The sequence below is a fragment of the Drosophila innubila genome, chromosome X (genome assembly GCF_004354385.1).
Source record: "Drosophila innubila isolate TH190305 chromosome X, UK_Dinn_1.0, whole genome shotgun sequence".
Classification (NCBI taxonomy): domain Eukaryota; kingdom Metazoa; phylum Arthropoda; class Insecta; order Diptera; family Drosophilidae; genus Drosophila; species Drosophila innubila.
In genome coordinates, this window is record NC_047626.1 from 31,988,840 (window position 1) to 32,008,043 (window position 19,204).

The 19,204-nt window shown below is 34.9% G+C and overlaps 1 protein-coding gene across 4 annotated transcripts in view; it reads left to right on the plus strand.

The window, feature by feature from the left end:
- Positions 1 to 6,051: 6,051 nt before the first annotated feature.
- Positions 6,052 to 19,204, plus strand: part of LOC117784764 — a 38,215-nt gene continuing 25,062 nt past the window's right edge. For all 4 annotated transcript variants that reach the window (XM_034622580.1, XM_034622587.1, XM_034622595.1 and 1 more), the window contains exon 1: positions 6,052 to 6,224. The gene's annotated coding sequence lies outside the window, so the exon portion shown is untranslated. The remainder of the gene's footprint in view (positions 6,225 to 19,204) is intronic.

The window sequence follows — 19,204 nt, forward strand, 5'->3', positions numbered from 1 at the left end:
ATCCGTAATATGAACTAATGAGCTCGTTAAGTAATTTTGGCACGAAAAATGCTCAGCTATCACAGGGATTCCTAACTTTGTATTTATTCCAGTTCCACAGCTACCCCGTTACAAAAAATTAGTGATGTGCAAACATCGATGTTAATCGATGTATCGACTTTTGAACATGCAAAATTATGGTGATATTCCTGAAACAGATGCGTAATTGGGTTCGTTACAGATTTGAAGTCGCCGATCAGCTGTTCACAGCTGCTTCATACAAAATATGTAGGGTTGCCAGTCAAAATAAAAAATTATACGGAAAGTAAGGTAACCCTAAGAGATTTCACGAAATCAGGTCTGAGGCTGATTTCGCTTGAATTTCATTTCGATTATATAATGTGATATGATAATAATATGTGAGACCGTGCAATTCGATAACATTATTTGGCCACACTTGGTGTTTACTTACATTTTGTGGTGATTTTTAATTGGAGAATTTTGAAAGTTTCTTGCATTTCAAGAATGGATAATTTCACTGCACTGTGAGCAAAAAGGGTGAACTTATTTGTACATAAAAATTACTTTTTGCGCAGTGCCGAATGCCAATCAGGATATATAAGTCTAAGTTAAATGCATATTCTTTTAGTTTGGTTACGATATCTCTTAAAATAAAAAAATTTTTCATACCAAAACTTAATATTGGACCGATCGGTCCTATGACAGCTATATGATATAGTGGTCCGATTTGAGCCAACTTTGATCAGGATATATAAAACCAAGATAAGTTACTGTCGGAGACCCCGTACTTAACATGAATAAAAAAGTTGTTCTTACTAAGACTTGGATTACGCCCGATCGGTCCTATGACAGCTATATGATATAGTGGTTCGATTAGAACCAACTTTAGTCAGGATATATAAGTCTAACTTAAATGCATATTATATTAGTTTGGTTACGATATCTCGTAACACAAAAAAGTTTTTCGTACTAAGACTTAATATTGGACCGATCGGTCCTATGAGAGCTATATGACATAGTGGTCCGATTTGAACCAACTTTGGTCAGGATATATACAACCAAGTTAAATGCATATTGTATTAGTTTGGTTAAGATTTCTCATAAAACAATAAAGTTTTTCACAGTAGAACTTGATTGATCCAACTGTAGTCAGGATATATAAATCCAAGTTAAATGCATATTGTATCAGTTTGGTTGAGATATCTCATAAAACCAAAAAGTTTTTCGTACTAAAACGTGATTTTCGACCGATAGAAAAATGTATTTATTCACTTAGCAGGTAATATCTTCCAAACCCCTCAACCAAAATGTATGTTTCATATACCAAAAAGCGCGAAATTGTACGTATTACAACATATTACAAATATTTGTCAGAAATCGCCAAAATGTAAGCTAAAAAACTTTATTTCACCTGTATTTCAAATGTAAAATGAGTACTTAAAAAAAAAAGTTTAAAGGTAAGCATAAAAGCCCTCAAACACACCTTTCCAATGATAAATAGAAATTATCTGTAGCTTCTATGGTTTGAAAACTGTTAAAACTGTTTCAATTTTGCCGGGATTTAGCGCTTTCCCGCTAAACTAGCGGTTTTTTCAAAAAGTCGTAGAACAAACATTTCTAGATTTTCGAAAAGGAATAAATCCCAATCATTACATTTAAGCTTCTTTAGCGCTTTGATGCAAACAGACAAACAAACTGACTTTTCATTTCATTTTGAGAAGTCCACTAAATTTTTCGAATTTATTTATCTTTTGAACCAGCTATCGGATTTGGGTGATAGAGGTATAAATTGACGCGTATTTTTAATTAGAATTTTTAAGAATAAAAAAAATTACCAAAAGGCCCCAACGGCCCCATTAGCGGCAATCATTTAAAATTTGCCCCTCCCACTTACACCCCCTTATCTCATGACCCAGGTAAGTTAGAATAAGTTTTAGTATGCCATTTTGTAAGTTAGGACTAAGCCTTTTGATCGGTATATAATTCGATTTGATCGGACAGTCGTGGCAAATTTTCATTGTTAGCTGTATATATAACCCTTCGTGCTGCTTTCGTCACTTGCGCGGAATGCCGTCCGCAGTGATCAAATCAGTGCGCAAAAAGGGTCGTTCCTGAAACTGAGTCAGATTTGATTAAACCAAATCGAAATCAAATCTGAATCTGTTTCAGGTATCCCACAGTTTATTAATATACACATATGGAGTGTTTGCAAAACAATTTATTGACTTTGGGTAGGTACTCACATCGAATTGATTCCGTTCGCAAAGTCAAACTCCATAAAAAAAAAAAAACAGTGGCGGAACGCAAGGCAAAAGGCATGAAAAAAGAGTTGCCAGATTAGGTGCGGCGCTTGTCAACACTATAGGCAACAGCTGATATTTCTCAGTCGACTGACCATTTATATGTGCTGTTCAATATGAGGACAGCCATTAGAGAAATGTCAGCTGTTTGTTGTGCACTCAAGAAATAATACATTATATTAAAAATGGCTGAATTTAAAATGAACAGAACACGCTTGGACTTCTTTAAATCAGATAAAGATAAAGTTGATAAAAAAAAGTGCAGAAGTACACCATTTAGCCAGTTCGGGGCCCGGGGTAAGAAATATTGGGAGCCCATTTTTCGAAAATTTTTTATTCCCTCTCTTAAATTAATTATAAAATCTCAAAATAATGGCCTTTGACCTTCAAAGCACTAATTCTTTAATGATCTCCTCGTAGCTTATTGTGCTGGCTTTTTCGTGATCTATGGAGATAGTCTTCGCTTATCCTAAATCTTAATATATTATATTTATATATAGTGTCTTTCCGTAGATTTTGTCTCATTTGGTGGCATGAAAATTGGCATGAACAACTTTGATAGATAGTGAAAGCGGCATGACATTACGCAACGACTTTTTTGGGCGGTATTTCCATTTCGAACACAACGCCCAAATGCAGTTTTGGGCGTTACTACCTTGATCATAAAGTTCCCAGAATTTATTCAGGAATTTAAAAATACAAGATTATACATAAAAATCGATATTTTTCCTTTTAAATTACTTCCCATCGACTGCAACACACTATGCCAGCGCTTGATACAATCCTAAACACCTTTACTATATTAGATTTGCGGTATGGCTAGAAAAAAGGACCCAACTTTAATTCAATCGAATTTTAATATTCAAATTTGAGCAAACACCAAAATTTTTTCTCCATTTTTACGAAATGTAACAGTCTTTTTACACTGAGACCGGTATGACGCCGTAACAAAGAAAACCGGTATAGAGCCTTTAAGTAGGCCTTTACCATAAAAAAATTGGACAGTTAGGTTCAAATATACAGGATTTTAGGCGAGCCCGTATTATTAACGGCGTCATTAATGACGATTTTTTGACAAAAGTTGGCAGCCCTGGCTAAAAATTGATTAAGAATCGATTTACCACCACACAAAAAGGCCAGTTAATATTTGAAATATTCCTTGTAAGCCGTGAATTCCTCATTAATTCAATCATGCATTCAACTAGTCGTCGGACATACATGATGGATCCGTTATATACATTTAAATACAAACTTTGTGTACAATTTATAATAAATTTATTAATGAGCAATTTACAATTTGACAATTAGACTTCAAAATATCGACCTTTTCATCAGTGTAAACTTTTGGCTTACCAGCCTTATAGTCAATTTACACTGAGGCCGGTTGCTCATTACTAAATTTATTATAAATTGTACATAAAGTTTGTATTTAAATGTTTATAACGGATCCATCATGTATGTCCGACGACTAGCTGAATGCATAATTGAATTAATGAGGAATTTACGGCTTACAAGGAATATTTCAAATATTAACTGGCCTTTTTTTGTGGTGGTAAATCGATTTTTAATCAATTTTTAGCCAGGGCTGCCAACTTTTGTCAAAAACGTCGTTAATGGCGACGTTAACGATACGGGCTCGCCTTAAAGCCTTTATATTTGAACCTAACTGTCCAATTTTTGTACGGTAAAGGCCTACTTAAGGACTCTATACCGGCTTTTTCGTTGCGGCGTCATACCGGTCTCAGTGTAAAAAGACTATTAGTGTAAATTGACTATAAGACAGTCTATCGGAGGCCCTCGAACGCAGGGCCCCGGGTCCTGGAGCCAATTGCCCGTTTTTGAATTCGGATAGTCTGTGGAACAACGAATGTTTGGAGACAAGTTGCAGGTGCTTCAAAAGCAAAGGTCTAAAAATCTGATAATTACAACTACGTGTATGTTGCTAAAAACAATTCGAAGTTACTTGGTGCACTATTTATTTTAATTTGCATAGTAATACAGACTTTAATTATTACCTTTAATCATTACTTTTTTATACGTTTTGTAACGTTTGAAATGTAGAGCCATTTGTGTATTGTTTTTGTTAGTAATTTAGTGATGATACTTTCTCGATTTCATAAAAAAATTCAAAATATCGAATCATAAACGATGAAAATTGAATAGTTCTATCGAAACACTGTAAATATTCAGAAAAACACAAAGAAGAAGAAAAATTGATGATATTAGCGTTTTTCTTTACGTTAAAGAAACTTGTAAGTCCCTCGAAAATGGCTAAATTGGCATCAGTAATACCAATGTAATAAAATGGATGTATTATAGAGGTTGGACGATACATCGATGTATCGATGATCAAAAGAAATTTTGATTATCGATTCTCTAGTTTTCGGAGTCGATGTTAATATCGATACATCGATCCCCAACATCGATTCTTGCTATACATTTTTTACCTTCTCTAAAAGCAGCAGACAAAAGCGTAATTACCGCGTTTTTTTATTAATTCCATAAATTTAATTGAATTTATATGTTTAGTATTCGTACGTGTGGTTTATTATTGTGGTGGAGGTGAAAGTACAAAATAGCGGCCAAGCCAGCCTCCAATAGAGCTGATTCAATCATCATGCTAAACCAATATATGACAAAACCAAAGGCGGAGGAGGATGTGGATCCCCTGATATATTGGAAGGTACAAAACATCGGTGAAATCGATGTTGGCTAACATCGACAATCGAAAAAATCGATTGTTGCTAAATTCGATCTTTTCCAACCTCTAATGTATTATGGTACCACCACTAAGCAAATAATCTATAGAGAAGTCATTTCATACAACGAAAATGTGCACAGACATTGAGTCCACGGGTGAAATTTACTACGGATATGAAAAAAAGGAAGATTTTTTTTACCATCTCCATAGTAAATTTCACCCGTGGACTCAATGTCTGTGCACATTTTCGTTGTATAGCCTAGTTTACACTCGGATCGAACTGAAATCGCTGAAATGTTATGTACAGAATTTTGTTATTTTTGTTATCGATATACGTATTTAATTTACCGTGCGCTTTTAGTGAGCCCTTTTAAACGAAATCAGCTGTTCATAATCAAAACAAAATGACAAAATTTAATTTAACCAAATAAAATGCAGGAAAGCGTAAAATTAATTATGTTTGTTATTTGTATTTATGCAATTTCATAGTTATGAATGCTTATTGCATATATTCAATTTTATTTAATTAATATTATCATTGAAGAAAGTTTTTTTTTATTTTTTTTTAAATATTTATTCATATCTGCGTTCTTCATTTTTTAAGCTGCACCTAATCCAAAATCATCAAAGCAACGCTTTCTTGTTGTGCTCTTAATTGGCGCGCTTATTTTTTTCATTGTTGACTGACGAAAATTGGTTTGAAACCTATTTCCAACACGTAATTTCGAAGAGTGGCTTTAACAGTTCCATGTTATAGTTAACACAACGTTACGCCGATACGTAGCTTTACGTAGCGAAAAGTGTAAACCAAATACCAAACTGCAAATCGTAAAAATTTTTTTACCGTTTGTTTTGTATGGAGTTTTTGATTCCGCGGTCGTTTTGCTCCAAGTGTAACCAGGCCTTATAAAATGATAACTTTATAGGTTGTTTGCTTAATGATGATACAAATATAAATAATCGATACTGTTATCAAACAGTATATCGATAGTCATCCCATATTGCATGTTTGATGTGCCGATAACGATGGTCCCACAGTCAGTTACAGAAGAAAAAACGACATCAAGCGAGTCGGACGTGTATGAATGAAGACCGCGACTGTTGCGAGCGTTTGAAGTGTGTGTGATTATTTTTTGTGCTGCTGTTAAAGCAACTTGACGCGCGTGTATATTTATAAATTGTTTGTTGATCACCAATATGCAAACAAACGCAATAAAAAACAAGTGAGTTAACTAATGCGCTCAATAATCTTATTCCAATAAGCGCACACACGCGTATGCATAAAGCCAAAAAGCTCCGCTTGGCCAAAACCCCGATGTGCAATTGTATGTAGATGAATAAATGCTAACCGCCTTTTGAACTGAGTTGCCGTCGCGTCAGTATTTAACTTAATTAGCACCTTCTCCTGTGTTTGGACTTGGTTTCTAAGGGATACAGATACAAATGTCATCGCAGGGTGTGTTTCTACGTATGCGTGCTTGTTTGTTTGTGTGGGCTGTGAACCTGTGCTAAAAATCAATAATGCACGCGCGTTCAAAAGTCTACTACCAAATAATCAGGGAGTCCTGTCTCTGTCCCTTGTTCCTGTTTCACCCGTCGACTTAAATATTTACAAAACTATATACAGTGGTTCCCAGCTTAGTTAACACACTACTCTGACATTTTAAGTTTTTATTTATATATATCTAAATTAAGCAATATAAACAAAAAACAATTAAAAATGTGATGGGCCAAATAAGCTATGAGCCAGTGTACTTACATATGTAAATACATCAGAATGTGTACATTTGCTCATTTGATACTTATCCCCAACTCCGTCTCTCTCTGGCTCAAACAAGAACGCCAACTAGAACAAACAGCAACAACTAATAAGCAACAAGCAAAGTTGCCAATTATGCACGACGTTGTGTGCAATTGCAGGTAATTTCACATATATGCTCGTAATTGCTGAAAAATTATTGCATTCAGTGCATCAAAAACAACACAAACCGTTGAATAAAAAATAAAACACCGTTAATGCGCGGGCCTACTTAGTCAATCGTATCCGAAGCGCCGACCAAAGCACGAATTCCAATGCTGCTGTTGTTTAAGGTGCCACCCCTTGTCAAGGGCGTAGGCAAGGGGTAGGTCGGGGCCATTGCTCCCCCCACCCCACTGCCCGCTTTTACCACTCATAGCTTGCCTTATCCGACGAGAGTTGTACTTAAAATCAGGGATTAAAACCGTAATCGAAACCATAAACTTTAACCGGTATTAACCGATTGAAATTTACAACCGAATCCGAACCGAGACAACACTCTTTGACTATTCCGAAACTGAAAAACCGATCTTATTCGGTTAGTAACCGATTCATGTACAACTATTTTTTTCAGTTCAATCAAGCATTAAATTCAATCATTTTCTTAAGTAGTAATTATCATTTTCCAAACTTATTTTGATTTTTTGAAATCAAATATTTCTGTTCATATATTAAACTTTTTATAACATATCCACCACATATTTTTTATTTTGTGATCCGAAATCATACCGGTATTTCAAGGGGCCTCTGACTTTCATGGCACTGATCTGGCTTTCTCGTGATCTATGGCGATAGTCATTAAATAATTTGCCTGTCTTCGCTTATCCTAGACCTTAATATATTTTTTATTAGAGCTAATTTACTGAAAACCCTTTTTTCAGAAGCCACGGATAGAGACACAACTTGCTAAAGTCTTAAGGAGATACATTTCTGAGGTAACATATTCTCGTAGCCAGAATTATGAATTAGCTTCAGAAGCTACAAGGCGTTGGAAGTGTTCCGTTTCGTTAATTGTTCTATTTTCTTTAACAATCCAAATTTCTCCCATAACATAGTTCATCTTGATCTAAATCGTCTGCGTACGTTGTTTTAAAATCACGGGAGAAGCATTAATAGTGCTTGACATAAACAGCTTTGATAGCAGAGATAGTGAATGTAGAGTTCGGGTTTGCAATAAAACACTGTACGAATTTATTTTGAGTATTTAATGAATAATAATATGTAGTAAATTATGAAGTTTAAAGTTGTGTCTACAATCAGCTTTTTCATGACACTGAGTGAACAAATTCTGTTTTCATCCAAATTTTATAAATTTATCGATATTCTAAAACAATCATCAAAGCAAACTATAATTATCGAAACATTTCATTAATTTATCGATTACAAACAAGTATTCGTTGTATTTCAATTAAAGCAGAAATCTTTACAATCTAAATCAGGGGTGCTCAGTGCCTATACACACGACGCACATTAGTTTTTGTTGTGCACAAAGCATATGAAAGTGTGTGAACTTACACTTTAGTATGCTCATAGTGCACATTGACAAATTACACAAACAATTTTTGACTTTTTGTTTTCCGTCCCTTTCGATCCTTTCATAACAAAAACAATTTTTCTCATTCGCTGTCTTTCTTTTCATTTTCTGACATTTCGCCGAGCTCAGCAACAACAATTTCATAGACATTGTTGTTGCATGAGCGAATGTAATTTGTTGTTGCCTTATTGTTTCGTATACACTGAAAACGAAAAAATATACTTTGTTGTGAATCGTCTTACGCATCTATTCTATTCGCACTTTTTCATTTGTAATTTAATTTTTTCAATTGAAGAAAGTTGTTCGTATTTCTTTCCAGTGTACACATTGAAACAAAAATTTAAGTTAAATGTGTGCGTGCGATTTATTTTATTTGTACTGGTGCGGGCACATCCATAAGGCAGCACCCCTGATCCAAATCTATACGCCACTGCTTTCGCAAACAAATTATATTTTCCACTGCTCCAGGTGTTTGAGTTGAATTTGCGCATCCCAATAAGAAATGGTTGGGTGTCATTGGTTCGTCGTCCTCATGATCAACAGGTATTTCTGTAAGCGGGCGTGAATTTAAAATGTTTTCGTCCTCGATTAAAGCTGTTCACAAAGTATCTCCACGTGGTGCAACGTCTTTTAGTATTTTGCCAAGCAATAATTTTATAATTAGGATTAGGCGTTCCCAACATCCACCAGCACTGGGATTCGACGGAGAATTAAATATCCACTCAATGCCTTGGCGGGAAGCTTCATCTTCGATGGTATCAATGCTGAATAAACGATCATTGTGGCTAGTTCAAGTTTGTCCCGTTGTCACTTCGCATTACGGTCGGTACTTCACGACGATTAACAAAATTCCGCGAACCCTTTGCATACGGAATCCAATATTTTTGGTGACATTAATTGATAATAACGGCTTTATTCTAATGGTGATACTTGCTGTGGTAATGTTGCATGGTCAAGAACGAAAATGTGTGATTTTTGGGCAGCGGCGTCGAATACAATACGTAACTTTTCTATCTTATAAACAGTTTGGATTGAGAAATGTGGCAAGTACCATATTTTCTTGGAGTGGTCGTTTATTTCGCCCGGTGTAAGCTTTCTGGCATAGCCCTTTTCCAGATACTTGTTAATTTCCAAAGTATATCTCTCAGCGTATTGTTTGTCTTGTCGCATTCTTCTCTCTATACCAAATAGACAATTTTTAGCCATGCTATATGGAAAGCTTTACGTTTTCCTTCCACAGTAATCCTATTTGGTATTAATTTCCGATCCGTTTGGTTGTGTCATATAAGATTTTTCTTGCACGTATGTCTTCGTCCGATTCTAAGATTGACAGATTATTTGTTTCAAAATGCTCAGTTGAAAAATATTTCTTGACTATGTCGTGTAGGCTGTCGGTTTTAATATCCATGGCAACAGGACCTAGCTTAGTGTAAATATCTATGGGCTCCACTATTGGCAAATTTCGCAAATGCTTATACTGATTCTTGGTGGATGACTGTATTGGCAGGTTTAAGTCTAAGTCTAAATAAATTTTGATTTTATTTGCACTGTCAGCAATATCAAAACTTATTTTTCTAGACATCTCTGTTACAATCTTTTGGTCATACCACTGTAAATTAAAAGCTTGGCGTTGTCCGGTTAAACCCAATGTAGTTGGTATGTAGAAGTGGTTTGACTATCTTCTGTCTGTTTGTGTTTTCGGTCATGGGCAAACGGCTAATAACTATGGCGTAGTTACTTAGCCACGTCGAAAATTCGATGATTGAAACGGTTGTTCCCAATGTATCTGCATGGCGTATCCAAGTTATTTGAGCGTCAGTTGGCAACTTGCTCACTAATTCGTCCAACAATGTTGGGTTCTCCAGATGATTGGTACAGTTGGCGGACGACAACAAGGTAACAACACAACGCACCTTTGTAAACAAGCTTATTATCTGATCCAGTCTATTTAACGAAATCTTCGGAAATTCTTTTACTTTATCTATTTGTGAGCGTACAAACAAATTTGGGAGGCCGACACGAAACTGTAACTCTTCGATGACCTTTGGCACGTCTTCTGGGTATATGAGCATAGCTGTCACAGCCTCCTTAGCCTCTTCACTAAGGCATTTTTAAAAGCGAATGAGAATTTGGCGGTTTGTGTAGTTAAATTCTTATGTCGTATCGTTGAAGTTTGCTATAAATAGTGGTCATTGCTCATTTTTACTGTGAGGTTTGTTGTACTGGAAATAGATGGTAAATTATTATTGATGTAACTATTATTTTCACCAGCTGTATCGTCTGGATTTGATTTAATCATATTACTGGACTGTGAGCTTGCAGCAATCGTTTACTAATTTCGATTTTTTTGGTTTTGTTTCACAACTGCTGTCAATTCTTTCAGACATATTATAATGGCGGCGATATAATCACTCACAGAGTCTACTTTTTTGCAGGCAGTCTTTTTTAACATATAGAAGGCCCTTCGCTGTTTTTTTTTGATTGTATTATTTTGGGAATCACTTTCATTACCTGAATCCATTTTGCGTGGTATACTTCTCAAATTGTATGTGTTCATATGGTTCTCAAATAGTCAGTTTAAGTTGGAGTTTAATACACTCACACAACACTAATATCCTTTAGTTTATAGTTTACTTGTAATTGATAACCCAGAAATTGAAAAATGTAGAGTTCGGCTTTGCAATAAAACACTGTACGAATTTAATTTGAGTATTTAATGAATAATAATATGCAGTATATTATAAAGTTTAAACGGTTTGCAAAAATAATAAGGCGCGTAAGAGCGAGTTTCAATTTCGTGTTTTGTCTACGATCAGCTTTTTCATGACTCTGAGTGACCAAATTCTGTTTTCACACAAAATACATAAATTCATCGATGTTCTGAAACAATCATCAAAGCAAATAATAATTTTCGAAACATGTCATTAATTTATCGATTACAAACAAGTCTTCTTTATATTTAAATTAAATCAGAAACTTTTACAGTGAAGGTGACATGATATTAAGCCAAGACTTTTTTTGACGGTATGTCCATTTTCATATCAAACATAACTCTTAAATGCAGTTTTGGGGGTAACTACCTTGATCAAAAAGTTCCCGGAATTTATTCAGGAAATTAAAAATACAAGATTATACATAAAAATTGATATTTTTCCTTTTAAATTACTTCCCATCGACTGCAACGCACTATGACAGGGCTTGATCCAATCCTTGAAACCTTTACTATCAACCAAAAAATTTTTTTTTATAATATCACCAAAAACCCTGCCTAAAACCTCTAGAGATTTTTAAACAAACTGCTTAAAAATTTACGAGTAATATGTGTTATATTAGGTACGTTTTATATAATTAATAAATTAATTCAAAATACATCTAATTCAATTTTTAAAAATACCTTAATACCTTAACCTCTCCAAAATATTTTTGTTATTTGAAAGCATTGCTTGTATACTTTGAGAAACACCACCTTTTGGGTTACTTTAAGAGATTTTTAGAACACACATTCCTATGAGCAATATAGCTTCGTAGTTAAATTAGTCTTTGTAGTCATTTTAAACTTTATGTAAGTTAAAATAATTTCAAAAACTAGCCTTTCTTGCGCACTCAGCATACAAGATCCTTAAAAAATAGAACTTACAGTAGAGTGGGTCATTTTTTTTATTGCGACAAAACAACGAATTCTAAGAAGATTTGCCCAATAAAACATCAGTCTAAAATCAAAATAGAGCTTATGAAATAAAATTAATTTTTTGTTACTCCATAAAAATTGACCGACTCTATTATCCAAGACAGTTTTACAAATTTTTTACAACCTAAAAGCACAAAACTGGCTTTGTCGAGGCCCTAGAAATGAACAATGATTGCTGTTAAATGTAAAAATTATAAAATTAAATTACGTTGTTTTTTAAATTTAGCAAAAGGGCATTAAATATATTTTAAATTAATTTTTTTGTACCAAGTATACCAACAATGAAGATAACTCATCTTTGTGTACCCGCAAATCGGTGTGAAAAATTACAGCTCGACACTTTATATAATTTCGTGAACAGTACCACTGTTGGAATTCATACTTGACAACTTTCAATCAATGAAAGATCCAGAGTGTCAATTTTATTTTGTTATTTTATGTGATGTGATACCAATCTGAATGGATTTTGGAAGTTAAAATGTTGTTAGCCAGAGTGTAGGTAGGGGCACTTGTCTCCCCGTGCCTACGCCCTTGTTTACTATATTACTACTATTTGCGGTGTGGCCATCAGAGCCATTTTCGATTTTTTCATGATCATTTGTGACGGTGTGTTATTATGATGTAAGATACAAAATCTAGACAGGCACAAAAGCAGATGTTCTCAATACGGCGTAACTGTTAGAAATGTAAAACTATCACACTGAAAATTTTATAGAATGTCAATGACAGAATCTAAAAAAAAAATGAATACTAAAAAAGGTTGACTAAGAACGCCACACGGTGGTGATTCCGGGAGCTTTTTGATCAAGGTATATCCGAAATCTAAATGTATGATCGAATTTCAAAATTAAAATTTGATAAAACACCAAAGATTTTTTGCAACCGATAACCAAATTTAACATATGAAATTAAAAAAAAAAAATTATTAATATTTTGTATATTTAGTACAAAAAATAACTGCGTTTTAAAAGCATAAATATTTTGGCTCCCCCTTCACACAAAGCTGTCTACGTCCTTGTTATTGTTGTTGAACTGCAGCTGCCAGTTACAAGCTACGCAATTTGAAACATACCTTGCCAAACGAGAAACGTTGCTCCGTAAGGCGCAGGTGCCCGTTGAAGCAAACTAAATATCCAACGACTGTTGTCAGTTGCGAATATTCTGAATATTCTCATTTTCATAGAACGACTGTTGTCAGTTGCGAATATTCTGAATATTCTCATTTTCATAGAACGCCAATCAAAAACTCAAACTATTTTAACATCTTATGCACAATAGGTACTTTTTAAATTATTTTTTTTTGGACCTTAAGATATTTTGTAAATTTGTATATTGAAGCCGACAGTATAATATCAACCCCTTTTTTCGAAATGATCGTTAGCATTAAAAAATAAATTTTTGAGGAGACGGGTTTTTTTTGGTTAGTAAGGAATTTTAGAACAATGTTGAAACAAATTCTCAAGCATTTTGCGGAAATAGGATCTTGCACTTCTATCGCTGCGGACGGCAGCTCGCGCTAGTAACAAAAGGAGCACGAAGGGTGCGAAAGGCGACTAGCAATATTTTTTTATTTTTTTTTAATTCTAGTTAAAAATACGCGTCTATCGATACCTCTATCACCTAAATCCGACAACTAGTTCAAAACATAATTAAATTATAAATTTTTAGTGGATTTTTCAAAATGAAATGAAAAGTCCGTTGTTTTCTATGTTTGCATCAAAGCGATAACAAAAATTAAATGTAATTATGAGGATTTATTCCTTTTCGAAAATTTAGAAATGTTTGCTCTACGACTTTTTGAAAAGCCGCTAGTTTAGCGGAAAAATGCATTCCCGCTAAAATTGAACAACAGTTTCCAAACTATAGAAGTCACAGTTAGATTCTATATATCGTTGGCAAGGTACGATTGAGGGCTTTCAGACGTGGCTTAAATCTTTTTTTCTAAAGTACTCAGGTTATTTAGCTTACATTTTAGCGATTTACCTGTGCACAAAAAGGGTGAGCTACCGCAAACATATAAATTACTTTTTGCGCAGTGACGAATACCAATTTTCGATTTTTTTTTTATTAATTTATATTTTTATTTAAAATTTTTATATTTAACTTTATTTTGTTCGGCACAAAATTGGATATCAGAAATTTTGGGGCTGGAATATGCTTTCCTCACTAGACTTTTACCTCGTGTGGAGGTTTTTTTGGTGTGATTTTAACATCTCATGTGTGACCCATTGGATTAAGGTCTGGCGATCGAGTCGTTCACCCAAACGATTCTGTATGTATATTAGAGTGGGTCAATTTTTTCGTGACAAAGCGGTATTGAAAATCGTAATCTACGATGAATCCTAGGAAGAATTGCCCAAGAAACCATTGGTCTTAAAACAATATCGAGCTTCCACTTTTTTCATAGAAGTTATTTGTGTTTTTAGACCCCGTACTTAAAAAAAGTACAGGGGTCTATTAAGTTTGTTGTAAAAAAAATGTGCGTAACAGGCAGAAGGAGGGGTGGCAGACCCTATAAAGTATGTATATTCTTGATCAGCATAAATAGCCGAGTCGATATAGCCATGTGTGTCTGTCCGTTCGTCCGCCTGTGTGAACGCCTAGATCTCAGGGACTATAAGAGATAGAGAAACCAAACCTTTAACCTACAGACTCCAAATACGTTGGAGCGGGTCAAGTTTGTTTTAAATAGTTGATGCAAAGGGCGAAAAATCGTCTGTTCGTCTGTATAAACAAAAGGATCTCATAGACTAAAAGAGATGGAGCAACCAAATTTGGTACACAGATTTCTATAGACCCCACGCAGATCAAGTTTGTTTCAAATTTATGCCACGCCTCTTTTCTCCCCACAAATCGAAAATCAACCTAACCCACAGTTTTTAAGATATAACAGTTTTTTATGGTAACTAACGTTATCTATTAATATAATCTATAATCTCACTTTACCGCAGCTAAATCGGACAAGTAGAACGGGAGTAATAGATAACCGAAAGTATGCAGTAGTTTTTATTAGCTAGTAATTTACTTAAAGTACTTTTATATATTGAAATTAGTAACGGGTATCCTTTGGTCGGGATCTCGACTATAGCCTCTTGTTTTTTGTTCTGATAGCGCAAATCAGCTCAACTTATATTGACCATCAGTCATTTTAGTTGATCAATTTGTTTTTATAGTAAATACCATATTTTCAATTTACGTAGCCTAAGAAGGTTAAGAAGTCACCATTGATTTTATGAACAGACTTCGTACAAAAGAATACATATTGTATTACTCGGAGGTGCTTACTAAATCATTAAATAATGTCTTTTATAGGAATACATATGTAACATTTTGCATTTTGGAAGACAGCTTTCTATATGTAGAGTCTGCTGTTGTGCGTGTCTTTGTTACTGTGTGTTGTAGAAATGGGCACGGGCCTTTTCGGGCTTCGTGTCCCGCGGGCCTCTTCAAAAAAATCCACGGGCTTCGGGCCTGAAAATCGAAAACGGGTCTTTTTTCGTTCGGGCCCGGGCAGCAGCAAAAAGCCCGAAGCCCGGAAGGCCCGAAAAGTCACGATTTCACAGTTTTTTTTTCATATGGATTGATAGAATTTTTTTTGTAATAATTCGCTGTTAAAATCATTTCCCCATTTCTTTTATCGATTTGCATCGATATTTTTATTATGCTTACTTTTTTTACCTATCAAATGCGTTAATAAATTATCAGGTTTTTATATAACAACAAGTTAATTTTAAATGTTGTTTGATTTTGGAAAAAAAATTGAGAGTATGAAAAAAAAAATAATTTAACTTGTTTGTATTATGTATAATAATTTCGGGCCGGGCTCAGGCCGGGCCTGCCCTTTTTGAAAAAATTACCGGGCCGGGCCTCAAAAAGAAGGCCCGTGCCCATCTCTAGTGTGTTGTACCTATTTCATAAGATTTCGTGCTTACCGGAGTGTATCTGTATATCTATTTGTATCGTTACGTTTCACAGATGCCTTATTTTAAGACAATGTCACTGCCAGCAGCACAAAGAGCAAAACCGCCACATACACGTAGTCACAATCACTGGGGCTTTTGGAAGATATTTTCATTCACTTGTTGATGAAGTTCGACGATAATGATAATGATTGTGCACGCTGGGATGACTGGGCATGGGATAGGAAGTCGCAACAGATGCTAAAATTTATCGAAATCATTATTAATAACTTGTCTTGTAGCTGTTGCTTTTGCCGTTTTCAGCTTATCAATTGCGACAGCCGTCGGTAGCGGACTGCATACAAATGCAGCGTAATGCAGATATTATTGTTGTTATTGTTATTGCTGTTGTTAATATTGTTGTTGTTGAGGCTGGTCGGAAGACAATGGCAGTATACAGGTATTCAGCCAATAGTATATATATTTGGCCATTTGTATAAGTTGGTGCGGAGCTTTGGAGCCCCAAAATTTACATATGTACGTGCAAAAAAAATAAAATCACCTTCTCATAATGTTTATGTTATGGAGTGATCGGCTCAATTAACAGACCTTATTCCAATGAAGCATCATTAAGAAAGTTGTAAGATGCTAGGACGAGAAAATGTTTAAGATTTATGTAAAAAAAAAGGAAATAAAAAAAATTCAAAAGTCACTTGTATATTGCATCTATAAAGTTCAGATGAGTCAAAATGAACGGCTATAATTTGGGATTTCCTTTATTTAAACATAAGAACCTAAGTGTGCACTCACAATGTGTTGAAAATTCTTTGTTCTTATTTTTAGAACCCAACAAGTTATGGAGGTACCATTCGACGCTTAGTTTTGGTACAAATTATAAATTTATAAAACGCTACAATCATTTAAATTTTGCCCCTCCCACTGACACCCCCGTATCTCATGAAGCAGAAGAGTTAACAAAAGATTTGGTAAGCAATTTTGTAAATTAAGTTCTGTATCATTTAGTTTGTATCTTTATTAATTGGAGAAAACTTCTTATAGTTTTCCATTATTTAAATAACTTCGTCTTGCTCCGAACTAACAAGCCTAAACGAAGTAACCGATAATAGTAACTGTTTAGTCACTGCGGACGGCAGTTGGCGCTAGTGACAAAAGCAGCACGAAGGGTGCGAAAGGCGACTAGCAATATTTACAGCTAATATAAAAAATTTGCTACGACTGTCCGATCAGATCGAATTATATACCGATCAAAATGTTAGGTGCTAACTATCAAAATGGCATACTGAAACTGCTAACTCACCTGGTTCATGAGATAAGGGGGTGTAAGTGGGATTGAAAAAATTTAAATGATTGCAGATTATAGGACCGTTTGGTAAAATTTTAAATATTCTAATACGCGTCGATTGATACATTGATCACCCAAATCCTACAACTAGTTAAAATGGAAATAAAATGTGCAATTTTTAGTGGACTTCTCAAAATGAAGCAAGTGGGAAAGGCTATAGTCGAGATCCCGACAGTAGGCTACCCGTTAATTATTTCAATATATATATAAAAGAGCTTTAAAGAAATTACTTGTGTAACTTTGAAAACATAAATTCGCAAATACTGCTGTTCTACTTGTCCGATCTTGATGCAATTTAGTGAGCGAAAGGGGCGTGGCTTGAATTTGAAGCAAACTTGATCTGCGTGGGGTATATAGAAATTTGTGTGCCAAATTTGGTTACACTTCCTCTTATAGTCTCTGAGATCCTTGTGTTTATACAGTCGGACGGACGGTTTATCGCGGTTTGCGGGGTCGGAAGGAGGCGTGTCAAAAATTCAAAACAAACTTGACCTGCTCCAACGCCTTTGGTGTCTGTGGGTGAAAGTTTGGTATCCCTATCTCTTATAGTCTCTGAGATCTAGGCGCTCACACAGACGGACAAATGGACATGGCTATATCGACTCGGCTGTTAATGCTGATCAAGAATATATATACTTTATAGGGTCGGAAATGCCTTCTTCTCCATGTTACATACATTAAAACTAACACAATATACGCTTTTACTTATTTTTTAAGTAACAGGTATAAATACAGGGTCCTACCATGTTTGTTTAAAAAAAGTGCGTAACAGGCAGAAGGAGGCGTGGCAAACCACATAAATTTTATATATTCATGATCAGCATAAACAGCCGAGTCGATATAGCCATGTCCTTTAGTGCTGCTGTATGAACACCTAGATCTCAGAGACTACAATGATATATGTGCCTCGTATCATCTTATACAACTTGACCAAATTTGGTGCACTAAAAATTTCAAATTTACTTATCTTTTGAAACAGATGTCGGATTTAGGTGATCGAGGTATCAATTGACGCGTATTTTTAATTACAAAAAAATTAAAAATTTAACCAAAAGGCCCCAACAGCCCCATTAGCTGCAAATTTTTCCCCTCCCACTTGCACCCCCGTATCTCATGGACCAGGTGAATTAGAAAAAGTTTTAGTATGTCATTTTGTAAGTTAGGACTAAACGTTTCGATCAGTATACAACTCGATCTGATCGGACAGTCATAGCAAATTTTCCAAATTAGCTGCTTTCGTGCTGCTTTCGTCACTAGCGCGAACTGCCGTCCGCAGTGATAGACTCATATTTTTAAAGTGCGAACAAGCAGCAGCCAGTTGACGCTGGCAGAATTATTAAAAAACTACCAACAAAACGTCAAGAAATTACAACATCAGGGACAATCAAGCAAAGAAACATTCAGACCCACAGGGGTGTGTTACTTACTATTGATATCAATACAATTGTAGGAAATTTATAAGCCAAGTCGATAAAACGATATGACAAACACCAAAAAACTAGTTCAATATTAGTACTATAAATTTTTGTTTTGGCAAACATGGCTAGCATTGAAGTTTCGAAGTGCCATACAAGTTTCATCACGATCTAATAATAAAGAAAATATCAAGAAACAATTTAACTCAGAAAGACATAATGATGGGGATTTAATTCTTTTCTAAAATCTAAAAATGTTTGTTCTACGACTTCTTGGAAAGGTACTTTGGTCTTTTGGGCGTGCCTTTAAACAGGTGAAATGAGGTTTTTTAGCTTACATTTGGGCAATTTATGACACAACGGCTCTAACGATTTTTATTTATTTTTAATATGCTGTGATACGTAAAATTTCGTAATTTCTTGGTATATGATACATAAATTTTAACCGAGGGGCTTGGAAGATACTAGCTGTTTATTCAAAAAATCCATTTTTTGATCGGTCGAAA